This window comes from Ambystoma mexicanum, chromosome 5p (assembly GCF_040938575.1).
Source record: "Ambystoma mexicanum isolate Mex_15411 chromosome 5p, UKY_AmexF1_1, whole genome shotgun sequence".
Taxonomy (NCBI): domain Eukaryota; kingdom Metazoa; phylum Chordata; class Amphibia; order Caudata; family Ambystomatidae; genus Ambystoma; species Ambystoma mexicanum.
This window is the reverse complement of record NC_090930.1, coordinates 1,144,357,497-1,144,380,113: the sequence shown is the minus strand read 5'-3', so window position 1 is coordinate 1,144,380,113 and position 22,617 is coordinate 1,144,357,497. Positions and strand designations below refer to the sequence as shown.

Below are 22,617 nucleotides of genomic sequence, written 5' to 3'. Positions count from 1 at the left end.
CATCCATCCATGCATCCATCTATCCATGCATCTATCCATCCATACATCCAGGCATCCATCCATGCACCCATCCATTCATGCACCCATCCATGTATCCATCCATCCATGCATCCATCCAGCCATGCATTCACCCATCCATGCATCGATCTATCCATGCATCCATCCATGAATCTATCCTCCTATCTGTCCGTCTACCCACCTAGCCATAGTTCTCCTAATAAATCCATCCTTCCCTCTATCTTTCAGCTATCCCTCCATCACCCCCTCGGTGGCGGGGACTTTAGAGGGCAGGTCTGAAGGGGAGGAGGTGGGCCGGTGTGTGCCCTAGTCTCCGCGCGCCGTGTTATCGATCCCCTCGCTCTATTTTCATCTTTTTATAAGCACAAGCCCATAAATAAAGCATCCGCTGGTTGGGTTATACCCCCCATCCCCCCCCCCCCCCAACCTTCCCGGCCGCATAGAGATACAGAGATGAAACTTTGACAGTGCGCGACAGAGGTCCAATGCAAGCGCCCCGCTCATCAAGGGAAATAAAATGTACGCAGTGCCCGTGCAACCCCCCCTTCCCATGTCACATTCTCGGGGTAGGTGGGCTGCATGCCCGCAGGGCACGGGCAGTGCCCTCCTGCGGGCAGCCGCTGCGGTGCCTCGTCAGGTGCCTCGCCAGGAGTAGCGGGGAGAGCAGCCTCCCCACGCTCCCCGGGTCAGCACCGCCACTGCACGACCCCACCTCAGCCGCGGAGGGTGATGCTGAGCCCACCAAGCAGCAGCAGATCCAGAAACATTGCCCGCCTCTCTCAGACCAGCCGCAAACCCCACTGGGGAGGAGTGTATGTGCCCTCCCTCCGTGGCGCCAGGGGATCGGAGCCCGGCCCCAGTCGGGCTCAGCCTGCCTTGCATCCTCCAGCGCAGGCGGGCTGGGTACCAGTCTCCGCCTCGGATGCGAGCCCTGGTCTGGTCCAACTTTAGAGCCCCGCGGCGAGCTGCTCCCATCCCGCATCTGCCGCAGCGACCCACCTGACACCCACACACAGCAAAGAGTAACCAACCCACGGCGTCCGGCCAGGGTGACCTTCAGGGGCCGGCGGCGCAGCGCCGCAGGGCGATGATGCCCAGGTCACAGATGCAAAGCGCTAGAATGCAGGTCCCCTTACCGGAGAGCATGAGGATGAGGACGGGGCCGCCGCTGCCAGTCCGCTCTGCCGGGGCTCCCGCATCCCCCGGGCAGGGGAGGAGGAGGGCTGCTGTCCCGGGCGGAGCCTGAGTGAGTGGGATGGATGTGTGGGGGGGTGGGGGGGAGGGGGGCACTCCTTCCCCGCTGCTGCTGCCGCCGCCGCTGCTGATGCTGCCTCCGCGCTCCGCCGGGCTCAGGCTGGGGGCGCTGCTGGGCTGGGGGAGGCTCCTGTCTCCTCCGCACGCTCCTGTGCGAGTGAGGGCGGTGGGAGGGTGCGGGAGAGGAGGGCTGCTGCTCTGCCGGGGACCCCCGTCCTCTGCTGCCTCCTCCCCCCACCGTCTCTGTCTGAAGTCAGCCCCAGCCCGCCCCCTCAGATCTCTTGTCAAGCAGCTCCCACAACTTGCCCGTGTCTTGTGTTCCTGGATGGGATTTTTTTTAATGTGCCCTCCTAACGAGTTGCCTTCCCCCAGAAAGCATCTTTCCCAGCCAGCCCCAGCACTTAAGCATTCAGCGCGCGCTGCTCCCGGTGACATATTAACTCGTCTGCAATTACCCCGCTCCGGGGCCTGCTTCCATGGCTATTTACTTTCTTTTATCATCACAACGCCTTTGCTTCTGCTCAAATAAACCCCTTTACCCCCTCCCCCCACACGCACAAACGGGGATCGCTGGTGCAAATTCCCGTACATTTCAGGTGCACGCTACCGTACACTATATATATATATATTTTATTGGTGTCTTTTGGTTGCAGTGGGTGCGTTGGTTTAATCACGAATTGTAACTTCCCTTGCCTGTTGCGTTATATTGCATCTCACACGCCCCCTCCTTCAAATCTTGAAAGTGGTTCTAAAAATAGATAACTGGTCAACTGAAATCCAACTAAAAATGTGTCACGTGATGCTTACGCCCAAAGAAAAGGGGGCGAGGTGGTTGTGGGGTGCTGTATTAGGTGCTCAGTTTGACCTGTGTGTGTAGATAGTACATATTCACCCCCACTTTCTCACCATGGGACAGCAGGCACCTCCAAACTCGCCCAAACTCTGATAGCCGTGCCACACGAGTGCAAGAATTAGCCCTCGGTTGCGCTCCAGTGTCGTCTTTTCAGTTGTGAAGCGCCCAGAGGCGCGTCGGGTTCACGGAGTTGCGCTATCAAATCTTCTCACGTATTCACTCATCGCCCCTGCATAATAGGTACACGTTGTGGGAAAGCGATGCATTGTGGGGGTAAATACATCTCGTTTGTTATTTCCCCGCACCCTGCCACAGTGACAGGGGGCGCGCGCGTGCGCTGTGTGCGCGCCCGCGCGCCGAGCTGCCAGGCCGGGGATCGAATCTTCCCAGCCATTTATCCTTCTCGAGGCGCGCCCTGGGATTAGCCGTCACGGACTGTCCCAGCAGCACCCGCGAGCCTCGCTTTGACTTTTCCAAATTTGGTTTCTTTGTGGTGCAGAACATTCCTAAGGATTTATGGGCCTGCAACGAAGAAAACAAATACAAGAATAACCGTCATTGTTTATTTTCTACAGCGTCCACTGTCATGGTCACGTGGTTTAGTAACCCTACACATAAGACGTGTTGTGATCTCGGGGCACTTTCTGTGCCTCTGACGCACTAAGGTAACCCACCGAGGGCCACTTCGTGGTCGGAGGGGCAGCTAGGGAAGCCCCAAAGTAGACATTTTGTGCGTGGAAGATAGCTCAGCGAAAAGTGGGGAGCACAGGCAAACCCCTTCAGCAGAGTTCTATTCCTGGGTCTACTCAGCTTTTCATCATTCCATGGTCGATATAATGAGTACCGATTGTATTGGGTGTTAACAATTGTGTCTACAAAGTGCTTAGAAGTCTACACCAAGACAAAAAGCTCTGTTCAAGTTAAGGGCCTCATGTCTGTATCTAGGCCTGTAAGATCCAGGGTATTCAGGGTTAGAGTCGAGCCAGACCTGGGTCTGGCCTGGCTTTTAGGGCAAAACACGAGCTGAGCGAAAAGGCCGTGTAGAACGCGGGAGGGCCTGTGTCAGGGGTTGGGGGCAAGAAAATGCGCTAAAAGGGTCTAAAAGGGTCAAGAAAGGGGTGTAAAAGGGACTGAAATGAGAAAATGGGCGGAAGGGACCAAGAAAAGGGACCGGGGCAAGAAAAGAGAGGGAGCAGTAATAGGCGATAAAGTAGGCTATAAATGGGGTAACGGAGGCTAGAAAGGGGTTTGGGGGAAACAAAAAGGGGATAAAAGGGCAGAAAAGGGGCTAAAGAGTGCTGGGGCAAGAAAAGGGGCTAAAGTGACTGGGGGTAACAAAAGGGGCTCATCAGGGCTGGGGCAAGAAAAGAGGCTAAAGAGTGCTGGCGCAAGAAAAGGGTCTGGGACTGGGGTGTAGGGACAACACCAGTGTTTTGTAGAGGGCGAGGGGGCTGCGAGAGGAAAGGGGGATAGTGGCTTTTGAGGGGCCAGGGGTTGGGGGGGGGGGTAGTGAAACGCTTGGGAAGGGCAGCGAGCGCCGGAGGAGCACAGAGTGTTTGTAGGCACTGCCTGCCAAATATTTGTGCTCACTTTCCTATGAAATTGCCACCAGTCGCTGCACGGTCAGGCCGGGAAGCACTCCTGTTCTGACCAGCCAAGGAATGAATGGCTGGGACAGGACAAGAAGTCAGGCAGCATGCATGAACCGGAAGTCAAGCAGAGCACTATTTTTTTAAATCACATTTTTCCGAGGGGCAGCCGGCAGGAGAAGTTTTTGGGCAGGCACTGCCCTGAGAGGAGGTTCAGGCCAGAGCCCAAGCTTTGACCCAGGCCGGCCTGTGGCCCGTTGGGCTCTCCCACCTCCATCTGTATGTGGTGTCTTCTCATCACCCACAACAGAGGGGCAAGTCGAGGAGCAACTGCAGCGCCCGATGAGCTGGCATCCCCGAGGTGGTCTGCCCTGCACAAGGGCCTCGTTCATGATTTCAATGTGATTTGATTTTAGCAGCCCTACCAGCCCATATCCTTTTGTGCGCGCAAACAAAAAACAGAGAGGGCAGAGAAAAGTTTCTGGAAAGGGATTTCACACCTGCACGTTAAAAGCAACACAAGCAAGGAACGGGGATAAGGACATCCTTTTCCTTCCACAGAGTCAGCTATGGATACCCTGGGTGGGGCAGAGTGTGGCAACTCTTGGACAAGCCTAAGGGCTCTGAGACTACTACAGTGGCGATTTGGTGCAGTCTAGAAAACATTAGCGTAACATGAGCGGGACCGATAGCAAATCCAGAAGAAACAGTGGGGAGAACAAGGCAGGGCGGGGCATGGAACAAACTCGGGTAGATGTGCCTTCTTCCCGCTCACCAGGGGTGTACTGGCCTATAGGGAACTCTGGAGAATTCCAGGTGGGCCTCTGCACCTAGGGCCTCTTTTGTGTGATATTTCCATAGTTTCTCATAGGAAAAGCATTGAGCTTGCTGAAATTGTGTCATATGGGGCCACTTTGAAAGTTATTTCCAGGGCCGCTTTTAGTTCCCAGTCCACCCTGGCCGCTCACAAATGTTGTTCACTCCCAAACGTGTCGACACCAAGTATTTCGGTTCTTGTGTGTAGAGATCCGCTCATCCTACAGCATTCTCTTCCATTAATATGCATGGGCCTTCATCAGGACAGCGGGTATAGTTTCCTGAAGAATTGTATTCTACCCCTTTCATGTTGCCACATTATTTAATCTCGCTATTACCTGGGGACAAATGTGTTCTTATTCTGACTTTTCAAACAAATATATTTTCAATTTTTATTACCTTATCTTCTTTCCCCAATGTATATTCAATTTCATGTTGAAGATGGTCAGATTTTTTCGGTGATACGAGTGCAAACCAGGTTTAGAAGAACGTTTTGTCCTGCAAGAAAAACAAAAATGTTTGTCTTTAGAGGACTATCCAAAAATGGGAAAGGCCTGAGATCTTGAAAATGAATATAAATTGGGAAAAGAAAGACAAGGTAATAAAAACTGAAAATATGTTCATTTGAAAAGTCCTAATAAGAACACATATGTCCCCAGGCAGTAGCGAGATTAAGGGCCCGATGCATGGAATTCTTTTCACGGTTCAAAGTGACTGTGCACTGCTGAGAAGTGACTGTGCACTGCTGAGAAGTGACTTTGCACTGCTGAGAAGTGACTGTGCACTGCTGAGAAGTGACTGTGCATTGCTGAGAAGTGACTCTGCACTGCTGAGAAGTGACTTTGCACTGCTGAGAAGTGACTTTGCACTGCCGACACATTGTGGCAAAATCAAAGTAGTATCTAAAAGAATGAAATTCCCCAGGGAACGATACCTCCTGCCCTGTTGAAGGCCCATGCATATCAATAGAAGAGAATGCTGTGGGATGGGCGGATCTCTACACAAAAGGGCCGAAACACGTTTTGAGAGTAGCATCCTTTGTTAGTGTGAATTATGAATGTACTTTACCCATAGAGAGAATTTGGACTAGTCATTCCAAATCTCTGGACAATGACGATAAGAGCTTTAGGCCCTAAAGTTGAGAAGTGTAAGAAAAAGTAGGACAGTTTGGAACACACACCATTAAGAACAATGTTAGGGATGACAGTCTAGTGCTAAAACAACAATAGAAAAAATCAAGGTTTGTGGTGGAAAAATAAGCATTTTTGAAAGAGTTGGCCGCTTCTACTAACCCTGAAAGGCACTTTGTTCAGTATTGTTTCACACGAGTTACTTAGCAGGTTTTGCACACTGCATGATTGATGATTGATTTTAACTATGCTTTTCATTGGTTTTGTAATAATTGTGTGGTGCAAAAATGAAAAATAAACTGGTTTTATATGTGTAATGCGTGAAGATAATTTTTGGGGTGACTAATAGTCCACCAACATTCTTTTCTCAGGTTGTGAAAAATTCATGCTTAGAGGGAGGGGTAGCCGACAACCCCTATGTATTATTAATGGGTGCACCCCAAAGCAAGGTGCAGCCCTTTGAGAGAGCCTAAGGGGTCATAGGCAAGCATCTAACGTTAGCGGTGTCCGCTCACCCCTCTGTGACAGTCTTTCCAGCTTTGGCTTCATGATGTTTCCATGTTCTCCTCGATTTTATCCAAATGACACCGGAACAGGCTTGGACTGTCCAAGGACTGGACCAACTGGACAGTTTTGTGGCCAATTTTGATGAGTTAGTGTACTGTGCAGATGGTAACTTTGACCAATGTTGCTGACCTAGAGTGGTCCAAAAACCTCTATTTGCCACAAAAGTTTACTAAATATGTGGCATGTGCAGTAGTTAAATACTTTGGTGCTGACTTTGACAGACCCTCAGATCGTAATGTATTCCCAATGGCTATCCTTGTGCAGTTGGGTGATTTGGTACATGGAGTTGGCAGCCGGGGAGCATAAAGTCTGCATCCTGCTCACCCAGCTGCTTTGTGTACCAAATCCGTGTCCATCTCCACATGCATCTCCAGATGCATTGCTTTCACATGTTGGAGAAGGTGCAGGCATTCGTATGGATTGTGCTTGACTTTTACAACTGAAAGAAAAGGCAGAATCTGCAGGGATCCATGTTAATGCCCTCCTGCCCAACCGAGCCAGGAAATCCAAGGCTCACCAGATTTCCATGCCTGCCTTGCAGATCCTCACAGCAATAGTTAGGGCCTCATGTTAATCAAAAGTGTAACTTGGCGGTGGGGAGCCGTTACGTGTTGACTTACACGTAGGAGGCTCCCCGCTGCCAAATTTGTATAATTTGCCCTGCACTTTTGCACTCTGTCATGCAAAGTGAGTAAACACTGCAAGGCAGCGTTTACTTTTAATTGTGAAGGCTGCGTGCCATGTTTGCACGGCAAGCGGCGCTCACAATTTCAAATAAATCCTGCCCGACATGCGAGCATGTCGGCATGGTTTTATTTCAATCGTGAACGCTGCTTACCATCCTTGCATGGTAAGCAGTGTTCACAATTACAATTTAACCCTGCCCTACATGCAAGCATGTTGGGCAAGGTTTACTTGTAACTGAACACACTGCCTGCCATGCTAGTAGAATGGATTCCTATGGGGTCCAGCTTTTTTAACTTGTGCATAAAGCCAGCTGACCCCCATAGGGATCTCCAGCATTTGTGCTAGTGTGAAAATCCATGCCGACACAAATGCTGCAGCATTGGCATTGCAGAGACGAAGGGAGGGAGGCGGCGGAAACGCAAATTGCGTTCCTCCCCTCATCTCAGCTATAGAATTGATTGAAAATGTGCCATAACGTGAATGAATGTCGTAAAAGCCTAACTATGCAAGGCATTTGGGTCATTCATTTCCCCTAAGTGCTCATTGAACATGAGCTCTTCGATATTGTGCAAAAAGGGCTGCTTCTCATCCAAGCGTAACTGGTCCTTCCGATACATTTAACGTTTTTTTCATTTAAAAAAATGAACCAGTCCCTTTGTTGCGAAAATCAACGAATAGCGATTTGCGCGCAGGGGGCACTCTTCCAATATGCGCGGAGGGTGCGGCGATGGGGAGGGGGAGTGGGGTAGGTTGTTGTGGGCTATCTTTTTTTGCAGTTTAACCCAGCCCTGACTGGAGTTATGAAGTTTTGCCAAATGCAACCATCCGCAGAGTGGCTTGATCTGGCAAAATGCTGACATTTGATTGATCGTCCATTACCAAATGTCGTCATACATACCATGGCGTAGACACATCGCGCCCCTTTACAGATGTTGGCGATTATCCCGTGTGGCGCACTTTACTTTCTATCCTGACACCCATTTCTGTCTCCACTTTACTTAAATTCTCTGGTATAGCGCTGCATGCGGGAGCCTCGCAGCGCCTGTGTGATGACAGCACTGTGATAGATGCCAGACCTTCGCGCGCTGCCCTTCTTGTACGCCCTGCCCTCCTCAGAGTGACCCTCCCCCCTGCCCGGGACCGGCGAAGGCTCGCAACACAGCGCCCCCTTGAGTCACGTCGGCGACCGATTCCCGCCATGGCACAGCGCGGGCATCTCGGCCGCTCTTGCAGCGTGCGGGAGACGACTGGGGCTGTTTACGTTGGAAGCACCGTGCCCTGAGGGGAAGAATATACCAGTACAGGCTGGGGCACCAAGGGGGGGGGGGGATAAGCGAACAGCCCCACACTATTTCTCTTTCTTTAGAGGTGCAGAGGCGCCGGTCGCACGCTGGGAGCCCCGAGGGTAGGTGCGCCCCAATAGGACGGCGACCGTCCGCGCTTCCCGGAAGGCTAGTGGTGCACGGACGTCGGTCTCCCCGTGGGCTTCTCGCAAGCAGTGCTCCTCGCAGCACCGATCCGCCGCTCACCTCGCCTGCCCCGCCACCAGCAGCACTGGCACTCGCGAGCGACTCTGTGGCAGTGACTGGCGCTGAGTGGGAGGCGAGAGAATGAATGCGGTGGGAGGGCCAGGATACACAGAGGCTGAGGGTGGCAGAGTCTGGGAAGAGACGCGGGAGGAGGAAAAGAAGGAAAGCGCAGGGAGAGACACAGACAGATGACCGATGACGAGAGGGTAGGTGGAAGGGCGAGAGGGAGAATGCGAAGACAGATTGGTGCGTGAGGATGATGATGACGAAGAAGAGAACTTAAAAGGAAAAGGATGGAAGGCAGAAGACGCAAGAAGAAGGCTAAAAAGGTAAACCGGAGAATGAAGGGGCGAGCAAAGGCACAGAAAACGACTCGGTGGAAAATAAAGAATAGCAGGAAGAAATAGAAGAGGAAGAAACGAGGAAGAAGAAAACCGGCCGCCCAGAGGAACGTGTGAAGAAGAAGAAGAGGGCTACTACGAGAACGGGGAGGATGGGGAAGAAAAGAAGAGCCACAAAGAATGGGAGCGAAGTTAAAAGGGGGGCGTGTCACGCTGCAAATGCCGAAATAGTGTCAGGCAGAGAAAACGAGCCATAAATCGCGGGTTAGCCCTCTCTAAGACCCCCTGACATACGTGGGGTATTTTCATGAGGGTGCGGACAGTGTCCTGGTAATAACTCAACTCTCCCCTGCACAACACTGAGCCCGAGGAGGGGCTGGCATGCACGTGGTCCACGCATACTGCTGCAGAATCACACATGTTTGTAATGGAAGCTGTGTGTGAAATCTAATTGGGGATTCCTGCATGAGCCCCTTGAATTTTTTCACCTGTCTGTAAACGATGATTGTGTTCCCTCCACAAACACACAAATTAATGCACTCCTGGTCCTTTTTTATTCCCACTGAGCATATGGCCCTTTGGGTATCGTGCATGCAATGGATGTGGGTGCAGAATAACCCTGACACCAAATAATCGAACCAATTCAGGAAGATAGCAAAGTTTGCTGTTTTAATATCAATTGTCCAAAACCGGGAGTTACAACTGATATCAACCGATGTTCATTCGAGCTCTCAGAACATTTCACATACAAACAACCATCTATACAAAAAATACGTCAGACGTGACGTCATACTATGTGGCAAATTATAAAAACCCTTGAGAAGTTGTGATAAGCTCAAGGCGAACATCCAAGTATACTTTCTGTAAGGGGTGGGATTATGATTGGGTAGTTACTGGCAGGTGATATCTTATGTCTACCTCTAAAACATGACATCTTCAACACTATTAAGTACACAGTATATCATTGGTTCTCAAACTATACGGCCCTTCGTTATATGGTTCTCTACAATTGCTTGGCTCGCTTATGCATGTCTGGAACATTCGGTTCACTTAGCAGCACTTAAGCTCAAACTCAGGTGCTCGGAGGTGGACTTTACCTCTGCACCCAATTAGCCCAACGTCTCTCATCACCCATGCCTTCTGCCATGAAGATTGTCTTTGAACTTGGCCTTGCAAAGTATTCTTGTCTCTGGGAATATAAGGGAGTGTGAGCATGCACTATCGCTGTTCTAGGACTCCAAGCTCTGTCGTGGGTTATTACGCGGTCACACTCAATTCAAAGAGTTCCTTTCCCCTCAATGAATGTGGTGCACAACAAATCACAATGATTTTGATTCAGGTCCTATTTAGTAAAGCCTCCAACCCATCTCGCGCCCAACCCCAACAAATACCCAGTGCCACAATGGACTAGAAACCAGGCCCGTGTGTAGCAAGAACATAGATTTATTCATTTATTTAAACCAAATTTGACAACAGACTAACATCAGCCACCAGTGCTGTGGCAACACAATAAAAAATAACTTCTCTAAAGGCACCAACACAGAGACAATACTGGGATATGCAGTCACGATGTCCCGCAGCTTTCTTGTCAAATCACCCACCAATACAAAAATAGAACAGTTCAAGACACACAGTGATAGGTGATTTGGTTATAATACTTTTTCTCCCAGCAATCACCACCACCCAAACATCAATTAGACTTGAAACCCTCTGAATTGAAGGCCAGTGGCAGAGAGTGTGAACACAATGGAAAAATCGTTTTGGGATGCTGAAAAAATGCACTCTTTGGAAAAAGGGATTCAAGGGGAAAAATCATCTTTCTACTGATGACCCCAGATGCAATATGAGGGAAAGAAAAGCAATGGAAACATTTGTTTCACCACACCTAAAAAGAATATGCAGGGCTTTGTGGTTTTGGTCAGAGCACAATGGGAACAAAGGGAAAATTTCATTTTTTTAAAATCTCAAATGCAAAGGAAATACCAGGCTTCACACGTCTGATTTAAAATGAAGGGGATCAATGGGGGAATATCGTTTTGCACCCCGCACACTCACGTGGAACCAGGGTTTTGGGATTAATTCCTTTGGCAGATCTTTATGTCTATACTAGCTCAAAATGCACTAGCAAAAGCTTGTTAGTTTTGAATGCCAACAAAACACATCCCACTATTTTTATAGGGGAATTAATTGATTTACTTTCATTAAGTATGATAAGGATCTACACAGACAAACAGGATTTTTTGCTACGGGGAAATAACTAAAACAATACTTGAAAATGCACGGTCTACACAATCTATTTCTTTGGGGATAGTTTTACTTACAGGAGAGGCATTGTAATGAACATCAGGGAACAGCAGGCCACCTCTGGGATAGAAAATGTGTCAGTCAAGGATAGTCTCCTCTGAATCCTCCAATGGGTCCCATTCAGCTTCTAAGTCTCCTGGTCCCTGTCTCCAATGCAAAATTTGGGGCCTCTCTGCCTGGATGTTTCTCGCAAGAGTTCAGCAGCAGGCTGCCTCCCGGAATAAGGGAAAAAGCCAAGTTCTAATGCAAACTGGTCTACTTATAGGGCACATGATATCTCAAACCTGTCATGATTCCTGCGAAAGGGATTGGTTGGTTTTCTCTACCTACCCCCCACCTGTGTGCTACTAGGACAAGGAGATGAGGGGTGCGAGTTAGGAAAGCTGTGGGAGGAGAACGCTTTGTCATCCCAAACTGACATGTGGGCTTGGCATGTTCAAAACACTAAAAATGTATCAACATGGTAAGTACCCTAATTTTTCAAAACTTTGCATGTATGAATATATTTTTCAGCATTACATTTTAAGGCAAATCAGATAATGCTAATCCGAGGTCGGCATGCCCTTCCTATGCAGTGATATTTTTTTTTCATTTACTCAGGAGGCGTATAAGTAAAAAATATGCCACTTCTTAGTTCCCATGTTAATAATTTCCTTCACCCTCACATCAACTTTCAAATCTCTCGGAATCAAGGAAAGGCCTGAATCAGATTTTCATTAATAATTTTAGTTATGTTTATCACACAAAAATTGTTTTAGCATGGTTCAAGGGGGTTACTGACACCTTTAATAAAAGTCTAGAATGACTGTTGTGGCACATACGCTGCCCTGTTTGTGCAATAATGTGTATTTTTCTATTAACTGAACTGCATTTTTTTTTCTTCATTCACTTTCAGTTTCATTTTCCCTTAAGAATGGGACCAACCAGAGGCTGGCTCATGTTTATGCTCACCCCCCCCTTCAAGGCATGTGATGGCCTTGATTGCAACTCTAATGGACATTTTATGGGAATTGTGACCTCAAGGTCACTTCTGCTGAAAGAACAGGCATGGCCTTATCTGTATCCACCCTGGTTTAAATCTAAGAAGTGTATTTCTTTCTATATTTTTAAGTAATGACCCTGATTGATGGTTGACAACCAGATCTCTCTCTCCAGTGTAGTAGATGAAAGGTCTTGGAGGTTGAAATGACCGCCTGCATGTCAACATTTTGCAAGCATTGGCTTTTAAACTCACACACAATGGCCCTCATTACGACCCTGGCGGAAATGGAAAAACGATGGCGGAAATGCAATACAGCCATCGAATAGCGCTCGGTGCGATTATGACCCGTCACCGCAAAGTACGATGCCATTAGCGACACCGCAGTGAACGCCAACGCTAACTGCACCAAGTACGCGCGCGCGCGCCATGGCAAACCGCAATTACCACCATGGCGCAACGGTACGCGAATTCTGACCCCAGCGGACATGCACCTAACGCCATCAAGCACGGCGGAAAGTACCATTCCGCCATGGTGAGAAGTACGGCATCGCGAACCAACCGTAAACGGCCCTACTGAGTGCATGTACACCGCTCCCTGGCCACATTGTACAACTCCCCGTAGGTTCAATGAAGCCACACAATGCAACCAGTGAAATGTACAAGTCATCCATGCCTGCCAACGAACAAATGAATCTCAAGAGGGGCCAATGGAAGCTGCAGGGCACAGATGGCACGAATACAGAAGCCACACAAATGGACATGACCTCAGTCTCCCTCCAGGAAACGCACGCAAACACAGGCACCTGTGACCAGCCATATTCTGATAATCACATCATACCACCAATCCAACTGGCTGACCGGCATCTGGTACACAAAAGCCATTCCCCTGCCCCTGAGCATCACATCATCAAAACAGTCACATTGGCAGCCCTCATCCCTGACCTCACTGGGCTTCGTAGGCAAATGCGCCCAGCACAGTACCACGCAACTATACTCCGAAGCTGGAACCCAATGCAGATCTCCTCACAATACATCGCTCCCCAAATAGGAATATGACACATCACCTGCAAAGAAGAACGCTACACGGTTCATATCAGAATAGGAATTTAATGCACAACAAATTCACCAAGGCCATACAGCCATCAGGCCATGAACCCCAAAATACATTTCACCATTGTGGGCTGCATCCGCAATAAATGACCAGCTACTTCTTGTGTGACGCCCTGTACCCTCATGGCACACAGGGGCTACATTCTCGTACGAAAAGGCAACATGGAAGCGCCTCGACCCGCAGGGCCGTCCCAATAGGGAGGCACTAGTCCAGCTGAAAGGCCGAAATGTTGCTCCTAGCCACTAGTACTGCGTAAGGGCATGTGGCCCATTGGCGATCGTCCCATAAGATCGCAATGCTGCTCCACTGATTAACACGAAGCAGCAGGTGTCGGGAGTAAAATCCATCTGCAGGAGTGGCATACAGATGGCAGTGGCAAAAGGGGAGGAGATACCTGTCACCCAAACGAAATGAAAAAGAATAGAATGGCCATCAGAACTACATTTGAATTACTCACTTCAATGATCACACCAAATCCACAGCCATATGCATGCTAGCCCACTCCAAAGGACCATCACCAACCAAAAACCACTAGCGAATCATAACTATCTATATCGAGGTGAAAACACTATCACAAACGCCTGCTTCCATACTCACATGACATGTGAAACTTCCATTGAGTCTGTGCGTAATGCAGCCTGCAAAATCCACTGTTCCCCCAGCCCGTAATTCCAGTGTTGTGAAGCAACATGTAATTGGGAACGTCCGGCCTTATCACCCACTTCGCTATTGCGCATCCCATACTATTCATATCAATCATTGCATCCTCGCCATGGCCCCTGTCCCAAGGACATTGAACAATAGAACGTTATATTCGCAGTCAGACCTGTGGGCATCTCCTCGCCGCTAGCTGAAAACCGAAAGCGCCGTCCTTCGAATTCCTCATTTGCAACATCACGTCGAAAAGGCATCTGTGGCCGCTTGAAATCACTAATTAATCCATCTAGTGCGGCTGTGTGTGAAAATGGCAACTGCCTTCACTCACAAATGGGACGCCCCGCCCGTCGGCGAACCTCGGTGCAGTGTTGCATGAGGGTCCACCGTTACTCGAGTACTACGTTCCACTGACCCTTCACAAGTCTGTTCGCGACTGCAAAGATAGTATGTGAAACAATGGGACCAAAGCAGAATGAACATATCAACCAATGTTACACTGCCATCGGGTACAAATACATGATTGTAATGGCAAGATGCCATTCGTCGAATTGCAGCGTTGTGTGCGGGACGTGCTCGCCCAAAGGGGAGAGCAGCTTGCACAGGTGGAATGAATCACCACAGGTGGAGGCCATACAGCCTGGAAACACATTAATTGCACACCCACCCCCTCCCACAACCACACCCACTCCGAAATGCTACCGGCAGGACTAGCCATGTTGGCCCTGGGGGACCTGATAGCACTGCAAGTACTCCAACTTCAAGAAGAAGACGAACACCGACTACAACCGGCCGCACGGAGGAGACGCAGGAGGAGGAGGAGGAGGAGGGCAAGGCAGGGCCAGCAAGGGCCGCCAGCACAGCCACTACCACCACGCAGGCAGCCCGCTATCCCACGCCTCCGAGCACATCCGTTCAATCTCACTGATGAGCAGATCCACACCCTCTACCGTTTGGACCGGGACACCATAACCGCCATTGTGGACATGACACAGGCTGACCTTGTCAGCATGATAGATAGCCCAACCGCCATCCCACCCCTACTGAAGGTGGTGTCTGTACTCCACTTCCTGGCCACAGGCACCTACCAGCACACAGTCGGACAGTTGCATGGCATTTCACAGCCACTGTTCTCACGGACACTATTGCAAGTGCTCGATGCCCTCCTGCTGCACGCAGACGACTACATCTCTCTACCACGCTCGGAGCAGGAAATTACGAACGCAAAAGTGGGATTCCATGCACTTGGCGGTATACCGGGTTGCATTGGTGCCATCGACTGCACCCATGTGGAATTGGTAGTCCCACATGCCATGGAGGCCCAGTACCGCAACCGAAAACAATTTCATTCCCTGAATGTACAAATGGTGTGTGACTCCAACAGGATCATTACACATTGTTGTGCCCGATTCCCAGGATCCACCCATGATTCTATGGTCTTGAGGAACTCTACTATACCACGCTACATGGACCGACACGCAGGGAACAGATCCTGGCTACTCGGTGAGTCTCATTTCAAGCATGATAGTGTGGGGTATGTGATGCGGCAATGACCTGGCAGGAAGGGGGGGGTGCGTACGTAGCAATGGCATTCCTCTAAATACCTTCATTGTCCACATACAGGTGATGCCGGGTATCCACTGAAGAGATGGCTCCTTACACCAGTCCGCAACCCACGGGACCAGCATGAGGAGGACTACACCATGCCCACTCACGTACCCGTGTAGTCATTGAACAGGCATTCGGCCTACTGAAGACTCGTTTCCGCTGCCTCAGCAGGTCTGGCGGGGCACTCCTGTACCGACATTGGAAGGTTGCAAAGATGGTCATGGCATGTGTCATGCTACACAACATGTGCGTACGTAGAAATGTGCCCATGCCCCCATGACGCAGAACCGCAAGCACCTGAAGATGGTCATGATGAGGGTGGGCATGTGGCAGCACCTCAAGGAGTCTGCGAGGCACAGGAGGGCCGTGACATTCGTCAGCATATCATAGATGCATGCTTCTAGCACTCACGCCTGGTGGCTGATACATGGACACGGGACTTGTGGCACTGTGTGTGTCTGGAACATGCACAATATGGACTGTACGCCTATAATGGCCACGTACACAAAGATCAATGTCCACGCATCTCATTGTATGATCGTGCATTGTACATGGCATATGTGATATCGTGTTAAACACCCTATCGACCCGCCACCCAAGTAAGCCCAACACACCCCCTCCACCCTCCTACCTCCCACCCGAACACCAGTGTCCAAAGATGCTCATTGTCAGTGGGCAGTCGCTATTGCAAGCCCCCTCTCCGGGTATCAGGGGCACCCCTGCCTGTGGAGCGCAGGTTCCTCCCAGATCTACGTTGGGGGCTGCCCTGGACGGAACTTGCAACGGATGATGTCTCTGCCTGCTCACGTCCATGCATGTCCCTAAGGGTTTGTGTGAGCTCAGTGAGCACACGGCGCACAGCGGCAAGTTCAACACATACGTCTTTGGACGTCGCATGCAGTTCCCCCCTCAGGCTCTCGGTGCTTCTCTCCATTTGTACTCTCAGGCTCTCGGTGCTTCTCTCCATTTGTACTCTCAGGCTCTCGGTGCTTCTCTCCATTTGTGCCCTTAGTGTCTCTGTACTTCTCTCCATTACTGCCCTAAGTGTCTCAGTTGATGTTTCTATGGCTGCCTTAGTACCCCCACATTCATCAGCATGGTCCTTGAGGAGCGTGGCCAGTTGCTGCTGTTGCACGATCACCTGGTCGAGGGACTGTTGCCTCTGCTGTGCCATGGCCATTTGCGGTGGTGTCACAGAGGGGCTGGTCACCTCATGTTGCCTTGCCACAGGGCTTGTGGGGGATGGCCAGTCGTCGTCTTGTGGGTGCCCCTGCGTGGTATCCTCATGGTGTACGGGATGAAACAGACAGGGGGATTGAGACAGGTCATGGATGGATCTAACTTCAACATCCCCGTTTTCTGTGTCGGAGCATGCTGCCATTAATGCAGTGTCACCTATGGTGCTGCTGCCACCAGAAGCAGTGCCTTCTGTGGCATCCATTGGGGGGGCCTGTGGTGGTGGTGGTGTTGTGGCCATGCTGGCTGCTGGGGTGCCTGTTGAAGTCCCCTCCTGTGTGCTGCCACTCGATTTGTGCTGATGCCGTGTCTTGATGCGTGCAGCTGAGGTGGAGGGTCTTTGGCCGTTGGTCTTGGCCCTCTTTGCAGGTGTGCTGGTAGGGGTGTCCTGGAGCTCGTCGTTTGAATCGGACCCTGTGGTGGAGTAAAGGAGGGCGAGCGTTATTAATGGGTCTGTGGAAATTGGAATGGCAATGTATCACATGCATTGGGGTGGTACCTGAGGGTGATTTGGGTTGGGGCCTTGGAGGTGGTTTCATTTGTGTGTGGAGTGAGGGTGCAGTTGTTTTGCAGCCTGCAGTTAGGGTGTGCCTGCTGCACGTGTAGAGGGTGTTTTTAGGATTTTTAATTATTTATGTATTTAATGTGACTTTTAAAGTGTGCTATCAGGCCTATGCATGTGGCCGTTCTCCTGGACATGTGTTACTGTTGCACTATGTGGACACGTGGTACTTCACATGATTGGACATTGTGGTTTTGGCATTGTTTTATTTGGGGCACTTACCTGATTCTTCGGTTGTCTGCACTCCTTTCTCCATCCCTCCGACTCCCTCTATTCTCTCCATTCCAATGGTGGAGGCACAGATTTCTTCCCAGGGGGTCAACTTGATGGGTGATTCCGATCCCCCACCGGTAGCTGTGGCAATGTTGCGGTTGGCAGAAGGTATGCTACGGACGCGGATCCGCAGGTCGTCCCATCGCTTTCTGCATTGCTGTGGGTTGCGGGGTGCGGTCCCCACCGCACTTACCCGCTGTGCCACCAGGGCCCATATGGCCTTCTTGTTCGCAAGTGCCGTCCTGGTCATTTGCGTGGAGAAGACGGCGGCAGCATTCTCCTGGAGGGTCTCTGTGAGCACGGTGAGTTCCTCACGGGAGAAGTGGACCTGCCGCTTGCGGTCGCACGCTTTCTTCGCTACTTTTCCCATTGTTCTTGGTTTCACTAGGGTGGCTGACGGGTTGGGATGTGTCTCAGGGTAGTGTTTTTAATGGTTGTGTGGAAATAGTGTTTTTATAGGTGTACGGCGTGATGTTTCCCGTTCCGGGACCATGTTTTTACTTCCGTTTCCGTATATTTCCGGTCACCGTACTTTCCGGTTGCCGCTCATTGCGGTGACCGCTAAGATGGGTGGCGGAATTGCACCTAGGGCGCCGTACGGCGGCGGTGTGGGCCGTTTTGGGGTCATTTCCGCCATCGCGGACTTTGCACTTCCGCCATGGCGTGGTGCTCGTGCCCGATGGGTCGGAATGACCCGCACTTTGCTCCGTCGTGCAATGGCGGAAACGCTATTTACGCTATGGCGGTCCGGTCGGTCGATTTCCGCAAGGGTCGTAATGAGGGCCAATGCATTTTACATGACATTTTATAAGGCACCTTGGCCTTATATCCAGGTGTAATGTACTTCTTTAATCTCACAGTTGCACAATACATGAATATCACTTCTGGACTGTCCATATGTATAGGGCAGTTATATGAGAAAACCGTGTTCAAACTCTGAAAGTCTAGTGAGCCCTTCTCTCTGCATACTGTCATTTGGATGAAGAAAAACAAAAAAAGGACATTCTTTTATTTCTTGTAAATGCAAGAAGCTTGGTTTCAATTACAATTTCGGATCACCGTCTCATGTTGCATAAAGATATTGTACATGCTGCTGTCTGTCCCTTTAAGTAAATGTGCAGCTCTCCATAGATTTAGTAAAACAGCATTGTCAGCCACATGTCTTTCTTTTCCTTGATGAAATGCATTGTGCATATTTTCACACTTTTGAGATTTAAGTCCACTTTCTTTCCTTTTGAGATTTAAACCTGTTTTTGGCTCAATAGGCCTTATGTGTGACATCATAATTTCTGTGCTGGCCTTATACTTCAATGGGATTTTATAAATCGCTCTGGCCTCTTTATTTCTAGAATTCATGGGCTATATTTCACCCCACAGCTCAACCCTATTTCCATCCTTGGCTCACGTGATAGGAGATCACGATTTGGTCCATTTTACAGCATTTAATGTCTTAAATGAATAAAACTTGGCATGCTTGGTGTTCTTTCTTTGCACCTTAACAAAGGATGATTCAGCTTCTCACGTTCACTGGCTTTGAGAATAGATAACCGGCCTTGGCTGCTTCAAATTTGATACCAGGCCAAACAGCCTCGCCATTCATTACCACAATCTCAGCTTATTCTTTCTGCAACACAGTTTTCGGCCTTTCCTCTCCATGGTTCCGGGCTTACTAAAATTCATGACACTGATGTCCAGCTTCTATACAATGGCGACTTCGCCTGCAGTCTATTTCCTACATATAGCTAGCTTCGAAGATTAAATCTACTTGGGCTGCTGCATCTGTACCGTTCTTGAAGCTTTCATTTTCTGCTGTGGGTCACACATGTGCAATCTTCTCTACGCATATGAAAGTTTACTCGATTCTTAACTTCGTCATCAGTTTCTATAAGGCCCATGCATTTTCTTCAGCCAGTATTCTCAGTGCGTCACACTCATCTCTTGTGATGTCACCAGCTCCTCTTTCACTCGTTCTCATATTCCTTCAGGGAGTTCCTCCCTCAGTTTATCGTCTCTTCGGGAATACATTTGATAGGGTTTTCTCAGTGGGTATCCTCTCTCGACTATTCGCTGTGGTATGGTCACGACTGCTGGTGTCAAGCATGGCACAATCTCAGGCTTCCAACATACACGAGGTAGGGGGGCGGAGGTCCTGCAGAGGCATGTAACTGTTCCTCTACACCACCATTACACCCTTTACCAGACAGTCTGCTTCAATAAAAGTAACCCCATCGCTGGCACCTATTTAATGAAATTACCCACCTGTGACAGAGCAATCTGGTGAGGGTGGGATAACTTGAGCTTTTTAGATGTCCAAGTAATAAAACAATGGGCCTCATTACGAGATTGGCAGTAATGTGCTGGTGCTACCAATGGGTTGCCGCCGACCTCGTAACAGTTTCTGCCACCTGATGTCCCAGTGCCACAGGGATATTACAAGTCCTGGTGGCCTGGAATGTCAGGCGGCGGGACTCCATGGGAATGGGGACACGGAAGCACCGGCACAGTTGGTAATGGGGCCTGTGCTTCTGTGAAAACCAGGCCTGCAGGGGCAGGTGCTCCCGGCAGGCCAGGCCCCTGCAGACATTCTCATAGTCTGGCGGTCCGGAAAGGATGCCGATATGTTGCTACCGGCACCCTTATTTCCAGACCGCCAGACTTGTAATGAGGCCCAATGCGTCTAATTCTCTTTCTGAAAAGGAGTTCGGCTAATCAGACCAACCCCCTTTTCATAATGCACCATGCCAAAATTATAGTGCACTGATGTGCCTTAGCTGAGACAGTCTCCCTACAAACCAAGCACTAGCCCAGCAGTGGTAACAGGTCAGGCTCATAAGCCACATGTGCATTCGTGATAGCTTCTAGAAGACAAAGGCCTAAAGACAGGTGACTTTTGAATTTCAACGCTAATTCAAACTATAATAATTGTGTATCTTTGTCAACCTTGCAGCACATTAAGGTGTAGATATCATCCATGCCTGTTTATGGAATGGCGGCTACTGGGGTGACACAATTATACAGCTGGAGCATTTGGATATCATATTGGTGTCAGCTCGGTGAGCAGTGCTTTAGCTATGACAAGGCTGATGTGTATTAGCTGTCTGGCCAGGATATCTCCTACACAGCCATGTGGTACAATGACTGGGAAGCTACTTTTTTGATCACCTGAGTGTAAGAGGATTCAATTCAACACTACAGCTAAGTCAACGCCTAGTCTATAATACTGAATGAAAACCCTTATTGATATATCTTTATGTCCAGTTCATGCGTTCTGGATGACTACCCCTATATAACACCCCTCTCTTGGAATCCTCCTGACCCCACTGAGCCAAGAAGTAGTTCTGTTTTGCAAGTTAAAAGGTCCAAATCTGCTCTTCCTGGGGGCTTGCATTCAAAAATGGCACATATTTCACTTTTTAACTGGTTTCGCAATTTCGGACATTAACCCAAATTTACACACATGTGCGCAAGGAGTATGGACATTAGTTGATGAAGTGTCAGATTTTTCACATGCACACATTTTGAGTAATATCCTCTTTTCCGCTAAAACCCCCCTGAACATGCCACCGGTTCTAAAAACCTCTTAAAATGTGGGCAGAAAAATCACAAGAATTATGGTGTCATTTATACAATTTTCACATGTCCGCTCTATGAGTTATTCATCTTTTTAGAGTTATGTTCTGGCCCCAAAGGGGTGTGGTTTTCCTCCAGCACAAGGTTGAATTTCTGGTTTTTCCAGTTCTGCCAAGCCAGCTTGCTCTCACAGGCAGTGCCCCTCCCCTGTGCTTCCAGGAGAAATCTCCATTTACGACTCCCGCCATAAAACATTTGCCTGAGTCAAGACAGGGCTTTGTTCAATTTCCTGCAGAGCCCAGGTAATTCAATCAGGGAAGTGTCATATCCCTTTTGGTGTGAGCAGCAAAAGGGCAGCTAGGCCTGGGAAAACAGCTGTGACTCAAGTTTCACTCCTGATGGGGGTAGTTGCCAGGCAAATTGGAATCTCTTTAAGCCAGTTTTTAGCTACATGTCATTTCTGTTCCCCAGTTTCTGCATTCAAATAAACTAACATTTTCACATATGCAGCTAGGATGCTGATTCTAAGTTTAAAACTATGACATTTAAACAATTGCAACCTATGTGACATTCAAAAGTAGGTCACTCATTTCTCTTAAACATTGAGATTTTTAGTGTCTTTCAGTCCAAATTTACTTAAACTGCTGAAATCCACAGCTCAGCCAGTCTTGCTATAAACCTTCAAGTCACTTCAGAATATAACTTTACATTGGATCCACCTCTCAGTAAGTCTTTCTTTGGCATGTTTTGGGTTCATTTATTCAGTTTTGCAAAAAGTAAAATCTGGTGTTGTTTTAAAACGCCGGCTTTTGGATAGTGGTGAGTACTGGTACTGCACCCATTTTTGGGATTTAAGAAAAAGAATTCCCAACAGTTATGGGTTTGCTTTTGGCAATCAGCATTGCCACTCCCAATGGTTTCAGACTACTGTGTGGGTAGTCCAATGGTGGTTTTAGGCAGTTTCCTTCTGTGCCCATAACATCGGCAAAAATGAGTGGCAGCCTATTCTTCATGCATTTCCCTGTGCATTTTCTGGGAAGCTCTGGCCATCATGATGTTTTCATGTCAGTACTGCACAGTTTTGAGGTAGGGCTCGGATGCATGGGTAAATACATCCCACAAGCCCCCCTTCTTGCGGTGGCCATCTGATCCTTCACTGGTGGGACCCGCAAGATCTGGGATGTTCCCTCATCTTCTTCCAATAGATGGCACAGTTCAGCATCTTTTTCTCCATCCGGTCGGATCGATCGGTTCTCCTCGCCGGTCCTGATGGGAATATTGGGCGGTACACTGGGCCCGTTGCGTCTCTGCTCCCGGTCTCCGGATCGTCCTCCTTGGCCCGTTTCCAGGTTTTCTTTCTCCTAGGACGACAAAGGAAGAGCGGCAATACCTATCCATAGACATTTTTCCCCCACCATTGATATAGTGGGGCAGCATATGCATTTCATCATAACGAAACATTACATTCTTATTTTGAAAAAAAAACAGTATAACTAAGAGACAGTTTCATGCAAATCACAATATTTTAGAGAC

At 49.2% G+C, this 22,617-nt stretch overlaps 1 protein-coding gene across 3 annotated transcripts in view; it reads right to left on the bottom strand.

Annotated features, from left to right (window-relative positions):
• LOC138481457 (cadherin-6-like) overlaps window positions 1-8,477 on the bottom strand; it is a 295,066-nt gene extending 286,589 nt beyond the window's left edge. The window contains exons 1-2 of one of the 3 annotated variants that reach the window (XM_069613608.1): window positions 8,444-8,477; window positions 4,930-5,028 (exon numbers count right to left, since the gene is read on the bottom strand). The gene's annotated coding sequence lies outside the window, so the exon portion shown is untranslated. Of the gene's footprint in view, window positions 1-1,017; window positions 1,040-1,154; window positions 1,504-4,929; window positions 5,029-8,443 lie in introns of those variants that run through there. The other 2 variants (XM_069613607.1, XM_069613609.1) reach the window with 2 other exon arrangements.
• Between the last annotated feature and the right edge of the window lie 14,140 nt (window positions 8,478-22,617).